This window comes from Pinus tabuliformis, chromosome Q (genome assembly GCF_031772625.1).
Source record: "Pinus tabuliformis cultivar Carrire ecotype Pingquan chromosome Q, CPIR1, whole genome shotgun sequence".
In the NCBI taxonomy this organism is placed as follows: Eukaryota; Viridiplantae; Streptophyta; class Pinopsida; order Pinales; family Pinaceae; genus Pinus; species Pinus tabuliformis.
This window is the reverse complement of record NC_142296.1, coordinates 735071626-735085531: the sequence shown is the minus strand read 5'-3', so window position 1 is coordinate 735085531 and position 13906 is coordinate 735071626. Positions and strand designations below refer to the sequence as shown.

Here is a 13906-nt window from a genome sequence, read left to right as displayed (position 1 = left end):
GAGGGGTTTCGTGATAATATCTGTTGGTTGAGTGCTATGGCTCTGTCTAGGTTGTCCAACTCTACTAATGCCTCTGCTCCTGAATCGGGTAGCTGTTTCCATGGATACCTCAGGACAAGGCCATAGTTCCTGTGCCGTTGATTCAGAAATTCTTCCTCTGTCATTTGGGGACTGATGTTAGTGACGCAGAGAATCAAGGGTTGAATCTTGGGCAAGTGGGTAACTCGTGCGGCCATGTTGCTTTCTTTCATGTAACGCTGCAACTTAACCAAGTTGATATTGTCAATATCAAGTGAAAATAAGAACTCTTTGATAGTGATAACTACATCATTTCTTGTCTTATTTTGTGCCTTGATGGCACAATTATGTGCTTCTCTGATCATTCTATCCCGCTCTTCTTCAACATTCTGCAAAGCCTTAATTGGACTAGATTCAGGCTCTTTCAGCTCCACTGCAGTTTTATGTAGTTCGCTTGAAACTTCTGCATCTTCCTCATTGTTATGATATTGTTCATCTTCGTGCTTCTCAAGATAGTCCTCATCTTCTGCTTCACTTTGTTTTGTTTCTTCAATGTCACTATTCTCTTCCTTATTATCGATTTCCTTTCGACATTCATTAATTTCTGCAAATGATTTTTCTAAATGTTGAAATGCTTCTTGAATACTAAATTGTTCAATGTAATCAGGATGTAAACGTAATGGCACATTGTGCGGCGAACTACGTTCAAAGGCCCACATGATTATATTGTGTGCCATGGCTCTGATACCACTGTAGCATAAAAACTTATGCTGAAACACGGACACTGATAGCTTGTAGATTTAATTGTTAAAATACACGAGGTATTTAATAATAATAATTTATTATATGTAAAATTGGATAAGATGATATAAGATGATTTGAATGTTACAATGAGGCCCTGCTTTTATACCCCAGCAGGTGACTTTTCGTGAATAGGCATGTCTTTTAGACATGCTTTTTCACCTAACTTAATGACTATTTAGCCTAATTAATATTTAATTATTTAATATTTATATCTATTTTATTTATTTAATTGTTATGAATTATATTCATAACAAGGTGATACAGGATGGGAAAACAGTAGCAGGGGGTATCCAGTGGTGTACAAGGGTACGCTGTGGTGTATAGTGGTATGTTGAGGAGTACAAGGATGCTCGGAGGTATGCAGGGGCGTACAGTGTTGCACAATGGGGTCTTGGTGTGTTGCTTCCAGGGAGACTCTTAGACGGAGACATTGGGCATACCTTTGGGTGTAGTTCACCCAAGATCGACGGGGACACAAATGATCGATACTTGATGGTATCCATGGGGACTCACACGCCTGACCCTCTTCTACATCACTTACGGGCAAAGAGTGATCTAGTTCACTCTTGGGTTAGCACATGGGGGTTCGTAGAGGCCTTCATCTTATGGAAAGGAAGGTTTTCTCTATTGCTGCACAGGTTCGGAATTAGATTTGGATGGGTACGCTTTGGCGTCATGGAGATGCTTGGGTAGGATGTATTTTACCTTTATCAGTATTTTACCATCGGGTTCCAGGAGAGGAGGATACAATGTACGCTTGATGGGTAGTCTATTAGAGCCAGAGTGATGCAACGACAACATGGTGGCACCCTTTTGAGGCTAGCATGGGACTCGGGCATCATAGTACTTGACAACTCAACGACCTTTAGGGATGAGTTGGCTACTATAGGGGAAGATCATTCAAATTCCTCATTGGGCTTTAGTGAGTCGTTGATGGCGTGGGGGACTTCATCAGCATGGCAGATTGGTCAGCACGGTGCTATTTGGGAAAGCTCATGCGGGACAGACTACATCCCTACAGGGATTAGGTTGTATTATCAGGAGTTTACTCTTGGAGTGCATGGGATGGACTACTCGATATGGCGACTTCTTGGAGAGTTGGACAGAGCCCTGCATTATCATGATGCCCTACTTGAAAGAACACAAAGGGTTTCTGAATGGTGCATGGGATAGGGATAACTCAGCAACACATTTTGGACCCCGGTATTATTTGCAATGATTTTTTGGGTCATCAGATAGTGGAGATGCTTGTTTAGGCATTGCTTGGGGACAAGCAATTTTTGGCAGGGAGGACTGTGATATCCCCAATATTACACTTTTTGACAATTTTGGAATTAGCCACAACACACTAAAGGAATACGCACTCCCTTAGGGAAACACACTTGTGGAGAGAGAAGGAAGGAGAAGGAAGGTGTGCTAGTGGAGAATGGGGCCCACGAGGAAAGAAAGAGGGCAGCAAACATAAATAGAAAAGGAGGGACCATCATTTGGGGGCTTTTATCAATCTGAAAATTATACTATTGTTTGCTTGAGCTGTTGAGCCAAGTCAACATTGTGCTGTTCAACACACGAGGTTTCCGAGGGGAAATCTCAACTCCTTCGGTGGACTCCGAGTGCCACCCTAGGGGAGCCATAGCTACACTTGTGAGCTGATCCGAGAGAATTCTACAGGTGATATCGAACTGTTCTTGGGGCATTCTGGACACAGAAGGGAAATACACACACCTTGGGAGAGGGAGCTACAAAACCGTTTTGGCACCGAGCTTTTAGGGTCACATTACTTTGGTATTTTGCAGCCATTTTGTGGGAGTTTGGTGGGCTGAATCAGTGGCTATTCCTTAGGCTGAAATTCTTCTTCCAGTGCACACACAGAGGCAGTCTCATTGGGTCTGCGCAGTTCCTTGGGGAGTGGGATGATTGGCTGGGGGTTTTGAGCTGAGATTTTCCAGAAGGCATTAGGGGAATTTTGGGAAACATTCCTCAACATTTGGGGGCTCATTTGCAGCAGATTTCTGAGTGGTACAAAAATTTCAGCAGGTGGAAGGGCTCACTCTAATTGGGGGCAAATTTGGAAGGTTGGAACTAGGCCTATCTCATTCTGGATTTTTCTGGGTTTATTGAGGAGAGGCCAAGAGTAATTTTGTAGAATTTTCTGAGCACTTTTGAGGGTAGAACTCCTAGTTCCACTCAGCAGCCAACAACATAAACTAATAAAGGAGGGCACAATTTATTATAGGGTCATTTCCACCACTTGGGTTCGTGAAACTTTACTGGGTTTTGTTGGAGCTGGTGTGGAGAGCCTACATTTAATTTTGCAGAATTCTTGGAGCACTCTAAAGGGTCCAAACAACATCTTCCTTCCAGCCAACAATTGTAGTTTTCTAGGGCCAACGCAGAAATAGAAGGGGAAGTACTTCCTAGCAGTTGGGCAACATACTTTCTCACCTGGGGTTGTCAAGCTTGCTTTAGCAAGCCCAGGTGCACACACTCCATTCAGATTTGTACTTTCCACTTGCACATATATAATAAAATGGCTCAGTTTTGCGCATTTCTTCGCTAAATTCGTGGGTCACTTACTGCATGTTGGATTTTATGTGTTGCATGTATATTTTTGCTTGTTTATCATTGTATTTCCTAAGTAGGAATATTACATATTTTCAGCTCCAATTGAGGGAGGCTCGAACTCTTTGGTTTACAGGCTCCAACTTGTAGGACGCTCCAATGCCCTATTTACCAATTGCAACTAGGAGGACGCTTTGCCGCCCTAGTTTACAGCCTCCAACACCCTGTTTACCAGCGACAACTGGACGAACGCTTTAACGCCTTGTGCAGGCTCCACCCTGCCCTAGCACCACCCTGCTACCCTGAAGTGTTCTCAGGCTCCAACATGAAGGAGACTCGACTCTTCTGCCTTGCACCACCCTGCCACCCTGATCAACCGACTGACCATGTTTCACAATTTTCAGATTGGATCCACCTGTGCTCAAAATTAATACAAAAGAACTGCAATATAAAAATCTGCTATACAATCTTTGTCAATCAATTCTGCCTCTGCTCGATCTGCATATCAAACCCTAGCTGCTGAACAACTCATCTCTGTTCAGTCTAAATACCAAATATGACCACTGCACAGCACTGCGCCACTCTCACTGCCACTGCTGCTGCCGTCAAGGTCACTGTCACAGTCAAAGGTCATTGACATATAAGGTTATTACCAAGATCACTGTCATATCAAAGGTTATTGTTATATAGGTCACTGTCACATATCCAAAGCACTGTCATGAAGATCACTGTCACATCAAATGTTACTGTCATAAGGTCACTGTAGGGTGTCAATGAGTTCACTGACAAAATATGTTATCACTGTCATACTGTAGAATGTCACTGCCATGTTATCACTGTCATAAAGACAATCTATACAATGTTGTCAAATCGCTCAAACATCACTGCATCATTGCATGCAGCCCTAACAACACTGTTGTACTTTTCTATCATAAGATCTCTGTCTAATCAAGATCGCTGTCACACTGTCATATGCCAGTTCTCTGATATATTAGATCACTTCCATTCCAAGGGTTACCTCAGGTCACTGTCAAAAACTTCAGATACCCTACTACGAAACTTTCTTTAGATGTACAGTGAGCTGCAAGATGACAAGATTGTTGCAATTAATGACAGTGAGGCACAATTTGAACAAAGCCCTAGCTCCGCAATATAATCATACAACACTGACAGTTTTTGAACAATACAATATCTGCTCACCGTGTATCACATACACAGAACTTTGAGTAAAGAATATGACAATCTGGACACCCTGCTCATTCACCACAACATAAAATTCTGAGCATAAACATTACAGTGAGGACACTCTGCTCATTTACAAGTTCTGTAGGCTACTGCCATGCCAAGGTGACTGTCATATCAGGTTTCTGTCATTTCAAGGTTCTGTCCTCTCAACAATATTTTCACACATACATAAGCCTTCACATTATTCATACACAAGCCTGGCAGTCAACCTTACTCTGACCATTACAAATCAACATTCATGTATCACTTCTGCCACCACAACATCTTAGAGAGACAATACTATATATTATGAAGATACAGCCAAAAACTTCTGTCGCTATGACAACAACAATAAATAAGGTCATAAGAATGGAACAATGCAAGATCAATTTTCTAATCTCAATCTCTGTCCCTATTCTGTCTCAAACCTATGTGTGAATATTTCAAGACACCTTGCTGTGTGAGACAGGGCTCAAAAAATGACCACAACTGCTTGTGCTTTATTACATTCAGACTCTTATTCAGACTTTTGATGAGCTGATTGTAATGTGCTAAAATACCTTTGTAAAAACAATACCAACAATTCATGCGCTACTGAATGATCTGTCTTTGCACAATTTAAATACAGAAAATGCCCTTAACGAAGGTCCGATCCATAGCACAAAATATCAGTGAAAATGTTCTCGCGACAGTGCAATAATTAGTTCACAAATTTGCATTGTTTGGCAATACCAAAGCAGGATCGAGTAGGCTATTCAATTTGTTACAACCTTCAGACATTCGTATGCAAGTTTACAGCCATATGTGAGGTATTTGTTCAAGTGCATGCAACAGAAAGGATCAAGCCGATTCATATGTGTCTTTGAAAATATAGTGAAAACTAGTGCAGAGTTGCCTGCAGTTTTGATAATCGTGAGAGTAAAATTAACATAACCTTCAGCAAATGCGAGTTCCACAATACATCATATGTCTGCTGCAGAGAGATGATGACGATTCACAGAGGAATGGCAATGGTTGCAGAAGATACGAAGATTTGAACAACACGTCACATGTCTGCCATATAGAGATGATAATAATACGAAGATTTGAACAACTCGTCACATGTCTGCCGCAGAGAGATGATAACTATTTGCAGAGGAATGACGACGGTTTCAGAACAATTTCAAAATTGCCTACAGAGGTCAGACAGAGAAATGGCATTCAACGAATAACCAATACACAAATAAAAAAAACTTTCAAAAGAATTTGATCCCTGCTTCAGATGTGCTTGAATACTCAGGCCGATATTACAGAGATGATCTTCTACAATGCTGCGCACCGTACTTTGGAGATATTCGAGTGCTTATATAGTTTTTGGCGGAGCACATATGAGGGCAGTCGACTAGGGTTGGGCGGAAGATCAGATTAAAAATTTTAATTTTGAACTTTTGTTCGACGCTAACTTATTTCCTTCAAAAAGTTTGGACTATAGTATTAAATTTAATTGAAGATCCCTCCTTTACCTTGTGATGCGTTCCATGGACTTCAATAATTAACATTACCCTTTCCTTGAGTCAATGCGTTCCATGGACTTCAATAATTAACATTACCCTTTCCTTAAGTCATCCTTCTTCTAAGGAGATGTGCCATAGTACAGCCAACTTAATGTTGCCACATCATCATGGTGTTGGGGTTTTTGCCCACAAGTTGGGTGTACGATCTTTAAATGAACATATCTCTCAAACCTTGAGGGCCCATGAGACGCTCCACACATCAACAAAATCAACATGACGAGGAGAATTTGATGGTGAGGATCTTCGAGGCAAACTTACTAAGTTGTTGCTTTAAAAACTCCAACAAATTCGGGGTATGAACATCGTTCAGGGAGTCCAAACCCTAGAGCTAGGGTTGCATCATCTCTTCTATGAAAATCATCATACCGAGGACATCAATGACGACATCCTGCACTTGTTATGCCATCCTTCCCTTGGATCTTCCAACTAATGCAATCCAGACAAATATTAAGAGTGTTCATTAACGGACGTTGGGATCAATGACAACACCATTCAACAATGGTACTGAGGGTAAACCAGAGTCTTCAGGGCTCATGGCTAGGTTAACAGTGAACAATTGGCTCATGAAGAGAGCAAGCATGTCACATGATTGATGAAACAACCGTGCTAAAAGTGAGTTTTGAATATCTTAAACTAGTTGTCTATTTGAGAGTGTGAGGGGTAAGATATGTGGAGAATACCTTAGGTTTTCTGACATTATGACATTTATGGCGATAAGTCCTAAATATGTTGAGGCTATCACTTATTGATCATAAACATGGTGATATGCATTACTACTATAGTGTTTTATGATAGTATTGAGTAGACATCTAAGTGGCTAGGTAAAGACACTCTCATATGCCGAAAATGTGGAAGGACAAACAAATATAAGGGATGAGGTGAAGCTAGTTTTAGTGAAGGATCTGCTATATGAACAAGCTTTTCTTCACATGGGACTCCTATCGACAATGCCAAAGCCATGGACACTCAAAGATCCGTGTGAAGAAAGGCCTGCATGCTGTTTGTTTGTTTCCTATTTCATGTTTTAATCCTCATGATGCTCACTGCATTTTTATCATCCTCGTGGTGGAATTTTTGATCTTTTGATTACAATGGACCTATTGAAATGCTCATGCGTGGGAGAATGCATCTTTGCACAAAGTGCAGGGCAGAGCACTAAAAGTGGCTTTCTAGAGTGTAGGCCCATCATGAAAAATGCATTGTAATGGAACTATTGTGTGGTTTGGAATGTTTAGGTGTGTAATTTGATTGCTTGGATGCCAAGTCATCTAGTTTCTTGAATACTCCCACTTGAGAGTCAGTTATGGGGAGAATCTTAATGTGTCACATAGAAATCCTCTATGCGAATCTAAAATTATTTCTAATTTGAGTTGTTTGGGGTCCCTATTTGTAATATCCCTAAGGAAAATTTATAGTAATAAACAAAGCATGCATAGAGGAAAACACACAGAAAATTTGCACACAAATCAGACCACGAGATAGAGCCAAAAACTGCACTGCCAAGCCATTTTATTAATAAAACATGGGGTTACAACTGGTGCTTGGAAAGTGTGCACTTGGGCTTGCCCAAGGCAAGCTAGCAAAGCCCAAGTGAAGAAGATGAATTCTCCCCAAGTATGTTCGCTGATCTCCCTTTGGCTCTGCGTTGAATTGGCCATAAAATGAGCTGTTGGTTGTGAACAATAGCTGGTAGGGTTCTTTGGTGCTTAGAAAATTCCGGGAAATTAATCTCGGGATCTCCACCAATTACCCACAAAAACTCACGAAGGAATTGGAAAAATATTGACCTTGGAATTTCGGCCCAGTTTCCCTTGACGATTTTGCTGCTGGGTAATTCGACCCACTTGCAAATCCTGTTGCTGAATGCCCCCAAAATGACTGCAATCACCAACAAATCTCCTTCCCGGACTCCCCCACAAGTTTCAACCCAAAATTCCCTTCTCTCCTCAACCCCCACGTGTGGCACTACCAAGGACTGTGCAGTGCCTACGCTGTTGTTGATGGAACTCCTCCACACTCACACTATGCTGGTCCTGGATCGATCTGAAAAGGATGAGATTCCCTCCTTGGGATGGCACTCAAAGTCCACTGAAGCAAGGGGTGAGATTTCTTCCTGGAAACCTCTTGTGCTCAACAACACTTGCAGACTTGGCTTCAACTCAAGCGTGCTAGTCTAAGAGAAAACTCAAATGATCAAGAATCCCCAAAATGATTGCCTCCTCCTCTTTTGTCAAAGAGCCTCCCAATTGCCTATGTGCCCAACCATCGACTTTCCCCCACCAATCTCCCTCCAATGAGTGCGTACTTCCTTGTGGGCCATATTTCTCTATGGGTGGCCCCCACTTACCACTAGCAATTCGATTTTCTCCCCCTTCTTCTAATGTTTGGGCCTCCCCTTAACTCCAAAATTCATGTGGGACCTCTAAACCCACCTTTCCCAAGTGCAAGTATGAAATAAGACAAAATTGGGCAAAATTGATATTTCCCCTTAGCAATATTGCTAAGTGGGAATATCACAGTTCTCCCCACCAAAAGGTTGCTTGTCCTCAAGCAACTGTAATGAAGGATGCTGAAGTATCTACTCTCCCTCCCAAGTGGCATCCTCATTTGGTAAGTTCTTCCATCTGATAAAAAATTCTTTGATAACCCTGTTCTGCAAGTGCCTCTTACGTGTGTGCAAAGTGGCCTTCGGCTCTAGAACTAAGTGACCCTCATCATCCATGGGTGGTAGCTCTATAGTTGTAATCACCTGCTGCCCCAGTGCCTTTTTCAGGCAAGACACATGAAAAATGTTGTGTACTCGGCTCCCCGGGGGTAGCTCCAACTCATATGCTACCTCCCCAACTCTCCTAGTGACTCGGTACGGCCCATAGAAGCGAGGCTTGAGCTTCTCAGCCCCCTTCTGTTTGAGTGTTGATTGTCTGTACAGTTGGAGCCTCAAGAAGACTAAGTCCCCAACCTCAAATTGCCTCTCTACTCGACCCCTGTTTGCATAGAGCTTTTGCTGGTTCTGCACAGTCTGCAGGTTATCTTTGAGAGCCCGCAAGATATCTTGGCTCTCCTATATCCAATCCTTGGCCCTAGGGGCCTTGCTGTCTCCAAACATCACGTCAGCAAAATATAAGGCATCATAACCATACAAGGCTTTGAATGGGGACATACCTATGGACATGTGGTACGTGGTGTTGTAGCAGTACTCGCCCAAGTGAAACCACCGTATCCATGCATGTTGCTGGCCCGTCACGTAGTTGCATAGATAACCCTCCAGCCATTTATTGACTATCTTTGTCTTCCCATAAGTCTAAGGGTGATAACTAGTACTTGAGTGAGCTCTGTGCCCACTAGTAGAAACAACTCCTGCCAGAATCCTCCCATGAACCTGCTGTCCTGATCATTGACAATGGTCATCGGAAGACCATGAAGCCAAAATACCTCCCTGAAAAACAATTCGGCCACCTGTGAGGCTGAGGATCGGGCTAAGATGGCGAAAAAGTGTGCAAACTTCGTCAATCGGTCTACCACCACGTATATGCAATCCTTGCCCTGCATTGTGGGCAACCCGGTAATAAAATCCATCGACACACTCCCATTTCCCCTCAGGAATAGGAAGAGGCTGTAGTAACCCAGCAAGATGTGTCTGCTCACCCTTGTTCCTTTGGCATGTGTCACACTCTCAGACATACCTCAAAACATCATTCTTAAGGCCCTTCCGTGGAAAGCGCTCCTTGATGGCCCTGTATGTCTTGGTAAATCCCTGATGCCCTGATAATGGTGAGTCATGGGCTGCTTGCATGATCTGCTCCCTCAACTGGACGCTGGGCACTAAATAAATCCGGTCCCGGAAGTAAATCACCTCATTCATCACCTTGTACCGGTCATCCACAACTCCACTGTTAAGGACCTCACATGCAAAATGGTCCTTGGAATACTCCACCAGTAACTGTGCTCTCCAATCAGGTGCAATGCTCATTAATGAAAGGGTAGCTAGCCTCAACAAGAATTTGAGACTATTGTGATCTGTTTTGACCCGGAACCTATTTCCCACCAAGTATTTCCTGAACTTGGCTAGCGCATGCATGATGGCTAGCATCTCCTTGTCGTAAATGGAGTACAATCTCTCGTGGGGCAGTAGCTTCCGTCTCTCGAAAGCTATTGGGTGTCTCCCGTGCATCAAAACGGATCCTACACCCTCCCCTGATGCATCACACTCAAGCACAAAGGGTTGTGCGAAATCGGGGAGTGCTAACACTAGGCAACTGCTCATGAATTGCTTGAGGCACTCAAAATCCTCATGTCCTCATCTGTCCACTGAAACATCCCCTTCTTCGACAAATCGGTGAGGGGTGCTGCTAACTAAGAGAAGCCCTTCACGAACTTCCGGTAGTAGGTACAGATGCCCACAAAACCCCTCAACTCTGTCACATTCCAGGACTTTGGTCAATCCCAGATGGCCCTAATCTTCTCCTCATGGACTCTCACACCGTCCTCCCCAATAATGTAACCTAGATAGAGCGTCTCCATCAAACCGAACTCACACTTGGACAACGTAGCATAAAACTACTGCTCCTCTAAAATAAATAACACTGTCTCTAAATGCTGCAAGTGTTACTCCCAGGTCTGACTGTAGATCAAGATATCATCGAAGAACACCAACATGAACTTCCGCAACTGCCCACGAAACATGTGGTTCATGCAGGATTGGAAGGCGACTGGTGCGTTGGTTAGCTTGAAGGGCATAACCAAGAACTCGAAGTTCCCATAGTGGCACTTGAAAGCTGTCTTAGGGACTTCTTGGTCCCTCACCCTGATCTGGTGGTACCCTGAACGCAAGTCAATCTTGGAGAAGAACTTAGTCCCCCTCAGCTCGTCCATTAGCTCATCTATGCGTGGGATGGGGTAACAGTTCTTCAGGGTCTTCTTGTTGAGGGCCCGGTAGTCTATGCACATGCGTAAGGACCCATCCTTCTTCTTCACCAGGACAATTGATGAAGCAAAAGGGTTGGAACTAGGCCTGATGTGCCCAAGTGCCAACAACTCGTGAATGGCCCTCTCAATCTCATCCCTGTATGCCTTGGGATGTCTGTAAGGGGTAGTGATCACGGCCTGTACCCCTGGCTCCAACTCAATAGTATGCTCAAAACCTCGATCAGGTGGTTGCCTGGGCGGTATGTCTCCAAACACCACCGGGTACCTATCCAAAATAGCCTGTATGTTTGGGTGTGGTGGCTTGGGCTGACCCCTAGCCTTAGAAATCCTCAACTCCACAACCCACTCAATGTCACCATGCCTCAAATCAACCTCCATCCTGTGGGCCCAAACAGTCTGTGGAGGGTAAGAGTGCATACCCTGCAGCAAAACCAATTTTCCATCTGGCCCTGTGAATTCCATCTCCAGCTTCCTCCAATTGGTAGTGACTTGGCCAAGCGAATAGAGCCACTGGACACCCATCACCACATTGGTGTCTGGCACATCCACCACAAAAAAAAGTGGTTTATCATTGAATAGTTCCCCATGGTCGCTGTCAAGGTGGGAACATAGCGTGTGCACTGCATGGTTCTATCTCCCGACACAAAAATCGAAAATCCCTCAAACTCCTCGGTTGTGATGCCCCTCCTCTGAACCATTTGTGCATCAATGAAATTGTGGATAGCCCCATTGTCCACCAAAACTGAGACATGCTGCCCTTGCACGATGCCCCTGATCCTCAAGGTAAAAAACTTGTGTATTCTAGTCCACGCTGAGATGCAAGGACCCCTCCTGCTGGTGCAAAGGGAGCTCCCCTTGGTGGTGGTGGTGGTGGTGGTTCCCTCTCCACATGTACTACGTTGTCATCTCCACCCACCTCCAGCTCTACATCGTCCTCCAGGTCATTGTCAGAAAATACCTCAATGTAACGGGCCTTGCTTGCTGTGCATCTTGTTAGCTCTCCATAATTTCTCTAGGCCGAGGAGAGAAAATCAAAGGTAACCACAAAACCACTTGTAAGCTAGAATCTAGTCCTTCTAGCTTTAGAGAGGGCTCTCTCTATCTAGAATGTTCAATTACTCAGATGTTAGGCTAAGTACGATGCTCAATAGGGTATAAATTTTCAAAGATTTGCTAGCATGAAAGGAGACAGATCCATTGGGCATGGAGTCATGTCTACTTGATTATGTTTCCAGTGATGAAATGAAGAGAAAGAGGAGCTTCTATAGGGGCAAGGTAGGTAGTCTCTTTGGAGTTTTTTAGTTTAAATTCGTTGTAGGAGGGTGAGTGGAAGACAAATGGAAAATGACAAACAAAGCATCAAATACCAAGATGAATTCTAACTATCATATTAGTAGAAAACATAGATGTTTAGCAAACTGAAACAGAGCACTATTTGGAGGGAATTTTGAGTGAATATCTTTGTTTAACTAAACAAGAGGATACATTACAAAGCATGATTGTTATAGAAGATAACTTACAAAGAAAGAAAGCACATCTCCAAAGCAAACTAACACAAGAATCCCTGTAAATTCCACCTCTGTCTTCATTCACTGTAAATATATCAAAATAACTGTAGTACACAATGCCATTTCTCTTGAACCTGACCAATCCTTTGCTTGATTACAATCACATCATAAATACGCTAATACAAGTCTATTCCCACCTCTAGGAACGAATTCCTCATTGGGATTTTTGTTTCTAACTTATGCAATGAAAATAGAACCGATTTCTGAAAACTAGGGACTGCTTGACTAGATCTTTTCTAAGAATTTTTACATTAAATTCTTAGCCCAAATTGAGCTTGTGAGTCATAGGATGCTTCATAATATTTACAATGATCATAAAACAAATTACAAGAGATTTTAACATGAAAAACTAGGTCAAAATGCTCACTGTGTGAAAGCGTAGCGCTGGTGTTGCGCAACCTCCTAGTTTAGCAAAAACGTAGCAAAGAAGCACATCGACTGATATTTTTTGAATATCTCCTAAACGGTAAGCTAGATTGAGCTGATTTTTTGACAACAAGTTAATATCATTATAACCCTTCTCCACAAAAAAATTGAGCCAAATCCGACTCATGGATCTCGAGAAAATCCAAAAATGGTTGTATATGATGATGGATCATTTCTCGAAAACTGTGAAGCATTTTGACCTGAAATTAAGTGAGCTTATTCATCTCACCCCCATGCATCTACTGTAAAAATTTCATGGCAAATAGTTACAAGGTTTAAGAGATATGGTGAAAATACGATGACTGTGTGAAAGCGCAATGCTCCAAGCTTATACTATCTTTAGCCATCATCTGACATGCTGAGGGTACTGGGATGGCATGGAATGGTCCATACAATGTTTCAAACCCATGAGAAAACTTCTAGGCCGAACACAAACCTTCAAACCCCAAACCTTCTTCTTGCAGCAGAAGCGCAATGCAGTTGCGCAATGCACCTCCATCTTCATGACTTGACCAAACACTTGATCTTCCGACTGAGCAAAATGATTTGGAGTTGATCCAAATATTCACAAAAACCTCCTACATGGACAAAAGTGCCAAAAACCCTAATTCCTCATCAAAATTTGATGCCTTGGTAAAAGCACAGCACCCCCTGCAGACTTTGCGCAGTGAACCTTTCAGACTGTTGTACTGGAGGCTGATGTCATAGTACAGGCCTGATTTGATCACAAAACTGCTTGACAAGATGTCACTAGCTCGTTCCAATGATGCAAGACCAGGACCATCATACCCCCACTCATGACTTGAATGGCTCATAACCCTAGAC

General features: G+C 43.0%; 1 protein-coding gene across 3 annotated transcripts in view; it reads left to right on the top strand.

The window, feature by feature from the left end:
- LOC149221638 (transcription initiation factor TFIID subunit 13-like) overlaps positions 1 to 13906 on the top strand; it is a 137521-nt gene that overhangs the window by 42730 nt on the left and 80885 nt on the right. The gene's annotated exons all lie outside the window — the stretch shown is intronic.